This window comes from Numida meleagris, chromosome 25, assembly GCF_002078875.1.
Source record: "Numida meleagris isolate 19003 breed g44 Domestic line chromosome 25, NumMel1.0, whole genome shotgun sequence".
Lineage (NCBI taxonomy): Eukaryota > Metazoa > Chordata > Aves > Galliformes > Numididae > Numida > Numida meleagris.
In genome coordinates this window covers 3,997,906-4,006,743 of record NC_034433.1, presented here as the reverse complement: position 1 = coordinate 4,006,743, position 8,838 = coordinate 3,997,906, and the positions used below count along the sequence as shown (strand labels likewise).

The following is an 8,838-nucleotide window of genomic DNA, read 5'->3' as shown; positions in this document are numbered from 1 at the left end:
CGCTCGCTCTCCAGTTTGCTGATTATCTGCGTGCTGCTTCTCTGCTCCGGGGCTGCAAGGAATCATTCTGCTGAGCAGAACTGTAAGTGCCTGTTACAGGATTGCTTCTTTTTTCATGCCAAATATGTTCTTGAATTGAAAAGCATGGTTCTATTGCACACCGTGACTTGCCTGATAAATTGCAACAGAGATAAAAAATGCTACAGATTTCTTTTTTTTTAATCTGATTAGGAAATACAATAACGTTCTCAATCTCTATGACCACCTCCATCCAGCTGCGGTGGGACCAGTGCAAACAAAACCTGCTGCTTGTTCCACACTGCCTTGAGCAGCTGCAGCAGTTTGTGCAGTGTTTCTCTGCTGTCCTCAGTCAGGAGATTTCAGCCTTCACTTTCTTTGTAAGATTGCTCTGGGAGCGGGATCTGAAACTCAGTGCCCGGAGAACCAAGAGAAAGAGCAACAGAAGGGTTAAAAGGAATTATCTGGGCTGCAGCTTTAAAAGCGTAGTATGGAGGGCACGAAACTGAATTTAGTAGGAGGTTCTTTGTCTGGAACACTCTTTGGCAGTAAACAGATCTCTGATCTCAGAAGCAATCTGAGCGCCAGGAGCACGGCGGGGCCGCAGCCAGCACAGGGCTCTGCAGCCCAACCCGCAGCTCCGGGCACTGGGGGCACGCGGGACCCCCACGGTGCGGCCATGCCAAAGGGTGGGACCAGCGCTGCCAAAAAGAAGCCCAGCCCGTGCTCCTAGCTGGACTTTCTGAGACGGAAGGGGGGCAGCGGAGGATGCGGTGTGGGAGATGAGCGGCACCGAGGATGACAGCCGCTGTCAGAAGGCGGTTCGCATCATCACCAAGCTGTGCCGGAAGAAAAGCCTTCCTGCCCTGGATCTGGACACGTGCAGGGAATTCCTTCTGCCTTCAGACCAGAGCCTGAGCATCTCCGAGCCAGGTACAGTTCTCTGGTCCTGCGAACTCAGGACTGCAAACATCCAAAGGAGGGGAGCGCCTGCACAGGGGGAACAATTGGGAGCGCGGTGTTGGAGTTAGGGGAGAAGCGTCTCGGCACAGATGTGTCGTTATTTTCCTTTATGTGTTCCACAGCTGGCACAAGTGCTGATGATTTAATCTGTCAGTGTGAGCCAGTGTAACCCAACGGGGAGAGCTGCACTGAGGTGAAGAGGTGGTTGGTGATGTTAAGGTTCTGTGAAAGTTCCTCATTTGGTTAAAAACCTCAACTCCTGTCCTGTACGAAGCAAAAAGCAATAAAAAGCCTATTTAAGAAACAGAGATGCTTATTGCTACCTCAGCTCGAGGAAAGGAGAGGTTTGCGTGGGTTTTTGCTCCCAGGCAGGGTGACGTGTGGGTGTTCCAGCAGTGGGCCAGGAGCTGCTAGTGTACGGCTCTAAAGGCAAAGGGGCACTTCTGCGTGGGAACACGGTGAATTTTCTGTACACTTCTGCTCACAGCTTCCGGAGAGCAGCTCTTGCCTGCATCTTCCAAAGACATTTGCAGAGGGAACGTATATCACAGGCTCACACAGAGGAGCAAAACCCAAGCAGATGAAATAATGCTTTTTAGCATTGTGGATAGCACGCCCTGAGCTGTTTGCGTGCTATGCTGCCGGTGTAGAGTGCCTTGTTTTTAAAGCAGCTAACGCGTATTTTAAGGTTTCAGTGCACGATGGTTCATCAGCCCAGCCCGACTTCACAGCCTGATTCCAAGTGCTTGGAAACCTTTTGTGTCCCCACCTGGAGACCCATGCAGAGCTGGGCATCACGGTCACCCCTTGGGGTGCCCAGGGCTCACTGTGCCATCTCCCAACTGTTCCTGTGCCGGGATGAGGCTGCAGCAGCTCATCTCTGCTCACCCTGGGGCTCCCTCTGTTTGCTGGGCAGTGTCCCCTACCTAATGCCTCCATTTCACATGCGGCTTGTCACCTTCTGAAGGGCTCTCACCTCTGCTGGCACCGTCCTTATATGCAGCATCCACATCTCCATTGCAAATAACTTTATAACTTTCTACATAGTTTCCTTTTTTTTTTTTTTTTTAACCATGGTACCAAAATTAATGTTTTCTTGACTGTGCAGCAAGAATACCACTTCTGTTCTTGTTATGCCCATGGAGATGGCAGGTAAGGCCCTGCAGATGTTTACACAGCCCATCAAGGACCTCATTGGCACATTTTCAGGTCACACCAACATCCTCCTTTAAAAGCTTCAAATGTTTCAGCCTCTGCCCTACTGCCCCATGCAGGCCATGCTGGGCTGACCGCTCTGGGTACCCTGACAGTGGTTACTGCTGTCTCTGCTCAGTGTGCCCGAGCCCATTTTAAGCTCGGGCAGCAAGGAGGATGCCGGCTGGGCCCTACAGGTACTGCATTTCACAGAGCTGTAGAGCTGCACCAGCAGTGGAAGCAAATCTGTTTGCAGGACGCATTAACTGATGCATTGAGCATGCTGGTGAGATCACCTTTCCCATTACAGTCTGGATGTTTATCTCATTACCTGCATTTGTGCCTTGTCCTTTTTCCACCTGTAGCAGAGATGCTAAGTCACAGCTTGAAGCAGTGATTGAACACCTGGTGGGAAGGCAGGGCCAGCCCAGGAGAGCTCAGGTGCGTGCAATGCAATGCACCTGAGTGACCAGAAGGGCTGGGGCCAGGATCCACCCCTTCCCAGACCTCATTTAAGGGTTGGCAGCAGAGATCCCTGCATACCTGAGGCTTTCCAAAGGTAAGCAGCTCCTTTCCTTTATTTACGTGCCTGTGGCTGTTGTAATTGAGCACATTCTCACTTGCTGCAGCCTGGGACATTGCTGCTCTGCTGTCATTGCTGCGCTTTCCATTGCATACATGCCACTGAAGGTTTGTGTGAAGCAAGTTTGCTCCTGGTTACCAGAAATCCTAAGTTTAGCTCTGGTGAGCTTCTGAATATCATAACCTGCAGATAAAAACCAAAGCTGTGCAGAGGTGAGCATAAGACTTTGAGAACCAGCACCAGCAGGAAGGTCAGAGGAGGAGCAGCGCAGCTCTGGATGCTGCGGTGGGCAGCACAGCTGTGCTACACTGGATGCAGTGTTTGCTGGTGTAATCTTGCCCCTTTGTCACCATCACATGAATTCAAGGACTTCTCTGTCAGCTTTCTACCTCCTGGATAGATCTGTTGGGTGAATCAGGTTGGGTTGTCAGGGCTTCCCATGCAGCTCCTGTTGCTGATGAATGGAAGCACCCCAGTACATTCTGGGGGTACATTTCTGCCAGGAAATGAGCCAGGTACCACTAACCTTCTTGAAATGCATCTGACTGTGGAAAAGAGCTGTGAATATAAAAATACTGGGGCAGTTTATGTGAAAATAAATAGGACTGTGCAACTCTGGTTTTGGGCACTGATTCTTCTGTTTGAAAGCACTTTGAATTGGATGTGAGAAGTGCTTCTACGTATTGAGTAGATGCTTCCCGACTCTCTGTAGTTTGGGTTATATAATAGCCTGTTCCCCTACTTAGTCAATAAGAGAAATGTAGCTGCAGCATTTCTCCAGTACACCATCCAGTACTGTGTACCAATGAAGGAGCATTGCGTGCTGCTGCTGGGTAATAACCCCGTGTGTCTGAGAAATAATGCTCTCAGGTGAGGAAGGTGTTGCAGTGATGTGTCAGCAGCGCGCAGGTTTGCCTGCAGCTTAGCCAGCAGCAGTGCCAGGAATAGCACTGCTCTCCTGGCTGTGGGCCCTGAGGCTGGGCAAAGCAGTGTCCTTTGTTGTGCCCATCTCACCCCCCCGCAGCTCACTGCATCTGACAGCTCTTCCCCTCCATTCTCAGTTGCTGTGCAGTGATGCTGCATGCAGACAGCATACAGCCACGAGCTACAGGCAGCCAAGATCTCTGCGATACAGAGCCAACGTTTACCACTGCAGTGAGGTACCTTAAGCAAACAGATATATCACTGCTGTGCCCTGAAGCTGCAGCAGGTGCTCTGAGTTTGCTGAGCTCTCCGGGAGCATTTGTGGAGGTAACGTGCAGATGTGTTGCAGCCTTTACCCCTGAGGCTGTGAGCAGCAGACCCCGCTGACCTCACACAGCACGAGCGTCCTCCCCAGCCTGTTCCTTGGGCACTGACTGCCCTCAGCACAATGCCCCTGTGCTTTGCAAATGCAGGGTGTCACAGACCTGAAGTGAGAGGAAGGAGAAGAACAGCTGGGGAAATGGGAAAGCAGGAGCCCTAGGGTGCCTGCTTCCTGGTGCAGTTTTTCAGCTGTTCTGAGCTCTAACCCTTCCACAACTCGGTGCACATTTAGGACTCTGCCCTTTGTGTGAACTGCTCTTTTTGAATTCCATGACACAGGCAGTTCTTGTGCAGCACTGAACACGCTCCTGGCGCTCTGCAAATACTGTTAAATGTGAAACCCACATGGGCATAAGTGTTCCTGCTGCGGGAGGAAAAGGGGCTGAATTTTTGTGCAGGATGGGGCTGTTCGTTGCAGAAATGCTGATGGGGAACAAAGATTTTTATACAGAAGAAATTGCTTCTGAAGTACGTTTCTTGGGGAAAAAAATCCCTTGATAGGACAGCTTGACTAATGGAAAATTGATGGCATGACCATTCGCTGATGTGGGATGCCTTGAGCCACTAGCTGTGAAGTAAGGGCAATTCCTGCATTTACTTCTTGGCTGTAATAACATACGTCTCTGAATCACTGTTCAAGTGTATTTTAAGTAAATATGGTGGTATAACAGTGAACATGTTTGAAGCCACCCAGGCAAAACTAATACTAATCATCCAAGCTTACGTCTCCGGAGGCCAAGCATGTGAGGAGCAGCACCTTCGGGCAAAGATCTTTCTTAGCACAGAGCAATGCACTTGCAAAATGGATTTTTGCCTTCCTCTGTGAGTGCCTGCTCCACCAGCAGGTAAAGAGCCAGCAAGAGCTGCATGCAGCAGATTTGCTCTTTAGCTCAAGCTGAACAGGTCTGTGCTCTGATCCTGAAGGTGTCGTGTTCAAACCTTGCAGCTAGAGGAAGGTTTAAAAAACTGTATTACAATAAGTAATAAACAAAAACCAGCAGCATAAATCCAGGGGAAACTGATTATATAGTTTGTCTATGAATATGCTTGTGTATTAGGTGTGTGGCTCTGTGACACAGCTGGCTCTGTCTGTGCACACCGTAATGGTCCTGGTGAACAAAACGCACTACAGAGCTGTGCGCTGTGTGCTTGGGAGCTTTCTAAGTAACTCTCTGCAGAGCTGCAAGGCTTGAATCTGCTTCAGTGCTGCTGGTTGGTTCGTTCCTGAAGCTGTCAGGGAGCCTGAGCGTGTTTGTAGTTTTTTTGCGGACCTCAGAGCTGTTCCTGCGCTGCTGCAGTAGCCTCATGCATAGTCAGGGATCGGAATCTGAAACTCCATAGAAACAGGCAGCCAGATTGCTGCTGGTGTTAATTGAGTGTGTGAGCAGGCTGAGGGCAGCGACGGCGGAGCGAGCTGAACACCAGCTGCCTCCTTGGTAAGTCCACATTTCTGAAGTTACTTTATTTTTTCCTTTTTTTTTTCATAATATAGAGCCTCTTTTCCTTAACAGACTTTTGCTTTGGAGGTTTCTGTCTTTCCCTTTGAAATGTTTTTCAGTGTTCTCCCTATGCTTCAGGGAGACCAAGCATGTGCTTCCAGCTGGTTCAAATCAGGGCATCTCCTCACCCTGTCTCCACTGCTTTGCAGGAGGATCCCGAGAAGCTGTTTTTGTGTTTGCAGGTGTTTGTTGCTGGACAGCTGTGCTTGCTTGGGATCGTACCAGCACAGTGGGTACGGCCTGCTGCACATCTTGTGTTCACACAGTTTCATGTGTGCACATCCATTGCTCGGAGACGAAAACCAGCACCATCCCTGAATCTCAGCTCTGATACCTATTTTATTTACCTGTAGCTTCCGCTATCCTTGTTGTTCTTACCTGTTTCCTCTTCTTTCTGTGCACGTTTTTCGGTACGCTCATCTTCCTTAGGACAAGTGAGAATTCAGCTGATGCTGGTTAGACAGCTTTAGCTAGCTTTGCTCCTTGTTATTTCTTCTTCAGGTGCAATAATGCATGATTTTCTTCCTGTCTCTATGTTATAGAAAGCTTGTCTGTTGCAACCCTTACAGCTTCACTCCGGCCGACTCGCACACGCAGCAGTCCCTCACCATAGCAGTTGTTTGAGAGAGATGTGATGTGTCTCTGCTGTGCATTGTCATTAATTATACTTGTACAGTGCAAAATGGCATCCTAGAGAGACAGCGAGGGGATATCTCGAGTGACTGCACTGAATTCTCTATGGAGAAAAGAAACTTATCTGCAGGGTGCTTAGTGAAACTGCAGCCACTAATTAAGGCCACCGTGCAGTTTGTTATACTGTAGCAGGTTCCTGTTTGACAGCACAGAAAAACGTGCAGCAAAGACTAAAAGAGGGATGCCAGCAGCTCGGCACATACAAACCCTTTCAGAAACATCATTAGGACATCCAGTGCCCGAATATTTGATTCCTTTTGATAATAATTGCCAGGCATCCTAGCACACTGGTGTCTCTGGTGATGTATCACTGATTTTCTGTGCGTGTTTGTGACCGCTGCAAAGAAATACATGCACTCCTGTGACAGCACAGTGCTCGGTCGGCGCTGCGAGTGCCGCCTTAAATGGGTTCCTTCCACCCGCAGTACTTGATCTCGGAGATGTCTGTGAGCATTTGCTCAGTTCTGAACCTGGGGGCATGTCAGGTAGGAGACCACATCCAGGGTTGGCCACGTCACCTCTGCCAAGGGGAGCACATGTGTGCATTCAGCGCTGCAGTCTCATTCACAGATGTTGCTACGGCACACTGCGATAACTGCCATGGGATTAGCACACAGCTATGGACTGTAATTGCATGCAGCATGGCTTATAAATAGTTCATTAGATTGTCATCAGTTAGGCATAAAGCAATGACAACTGTTACTATCTCATTTATAATACTCTAGAGAGCAGCTGATTAAGACACCAAGCAACTGAAATCACTGGGGGACATTTCCTTCAGTTTGGAAGAAATCTTCCTTTTATTTTTTTGGTCACTTGTGATTATCGAAGTGCAACATTGCTGGCAGCTCAAATTCCCCTTCTTGTTGCGAGTGCCAATGAAAGTTTCAGAACAAAGCGTGCCTTTGGTGCAGTCTGGAGGGAAAACCTGGATCTCATGTAAGTAAGCAGAGAATGCTGATGTGTTGGGTCCTCATCAAGCTGTCCACATCTCACAGCTGTAGCTGTTCTTCCAGCTATAGAACTGCATCTCTTAAAGAACTGCAGTAGTACTGAACAAAACCCCAGCACTGCTTAACGAAGGAAGTTTTGTCTGGGCTGGAATTGGTCAGTGCTTGGACCGTAGATCACAATTGCTTTGAACACAGGCTCCCCCCAAGGTCTCCTTATGAAGCAGGTTGTCTCCACACTGAACATGCAAGAATGAAATGTTTTGAATTTTGTAATCTTATATAATTACTCTCAAAATAGCTTCTGATTCATCCTTGCCTTTGAAGCCGATAGTTTGCATCCCAATAAGCTCTGGTGTGGCAGGAACCCTGTGGTAGTCGCAAATTAATTTTTAAGAAGTTTTCTCTATCTGACTGAAACTTCAGCGCAGGCAGTGAGAGCCTTCCGTCCTCGCCCTCCCGTTCCCATTAGGCAGCAGTGATGTGCAGGTAAGGTGGGCAGGCTCTGGCTGGGTTCCTGCAGAGCCCCTGGGTGCAGGAGGAAGCTGCTGGAAGCTGATAGAGGTACCCAGTGTCCCAGAAGGGAGGAAGAGCATGAATAGAACAAACCTCCGCTTTGCTGCTTGCAGGAGGAGAGTGAGGTCTGCAGAGATTCGAAGGGAGCATTCCAGAGGAGCTGGTATTCCAGAGCCATGGGTATTTTATAGCACTGTGCTGCAGTAGGCAGTCAAGAATGATAATCAGTGAATCTTTATTATCTAGAGATAAGAGCACGCTGACGTGTTTCTTTCTGGACTGGTCACAGTACTGAGTATTTCTGTGTTCCTTCATATTCCTCTCTTACATGCTCTAAGGATGCTGGATGCCCTCAGGCTGGGCAGTGCTGCCTGCCTCTCTCTAAAGAAACCTGACAAGCAGCCAAGCTCCTCTTAGTCCGAGCAGAGCGCCAGAAGGTGCAGATAGAGCAGGAGGTGACAGCTTACACGTGTTCCTATTGCTCGGATTGCTCCCAGGATAGAAACAGTTTGGAGGGTCTGCAAAGCAAGCCGGTAACCCATGCAGGGGATGCCTCCAGTGGCCTGGTGCTCACAGGGTGCTGCTGCCTGATGGGTTCTATGTTGAGTGTTAGATAACATCTGAAGGATGACAGAAGCTCTGCTCATCCGTAATTGTTCTCTGAGCCAGCCCCTGAAAAGCTGAGAATTCACTGGGATCTTTTCCCATCCCCAACCACTGCACTGTTGTTCTCTGTGATGCTGTTTAAGCTGGAGCCCCTGCTGCAGCGCTTCACAGCACATCTCTGCTGTTGGCTACCTGTGAAAAGCAAATTGGCAGCAGTTACACTTTGAAGTGACAGCTGTTAATGACTTCTCTGGCTTGAGAATATTTCAGGACGTTATCCCAGAGCTCATAGCTGCCTAGGGAATACAGCCAATAAACCAAGAAGAGGTGTTGCTGAGTTTCAGATGACACTCAAATGGCAGCGAGTGGACCTGCAGATGTGACAGTGAACACATCAGTCAGAGCAATGGCATGCTGGGCATGCTCCCAACCAACAGAGGCAGCTGGTGACAGGCTTGCAATGATTACCTCTCGCTGATGCTCTCTGCAGACCCCAGTGCACACTCAGCTG

The 8,838-nt window shown here is 49.2% G+C and overlaps 1 protein-coding gene across 1 annotated transcript in view; it reads left to right on the top strand.

Annotated features, from left to right (window-relative positions):
- SYT6 (synaptotagmin 6) overlaps window positions 540-8,838 on the top strand; it is a 28,618-nt gene continuing 20,319 nt past the window's right edge. Inside the window, exon 1 of the mRNA XM_021377343.1 lies at window positions 540-951. The gene's annotated coding sequence lies outside the window, so the exon portion shown is untranslated. The remainder of the gene's footprint in view (window positions 952-8,838) is intronic.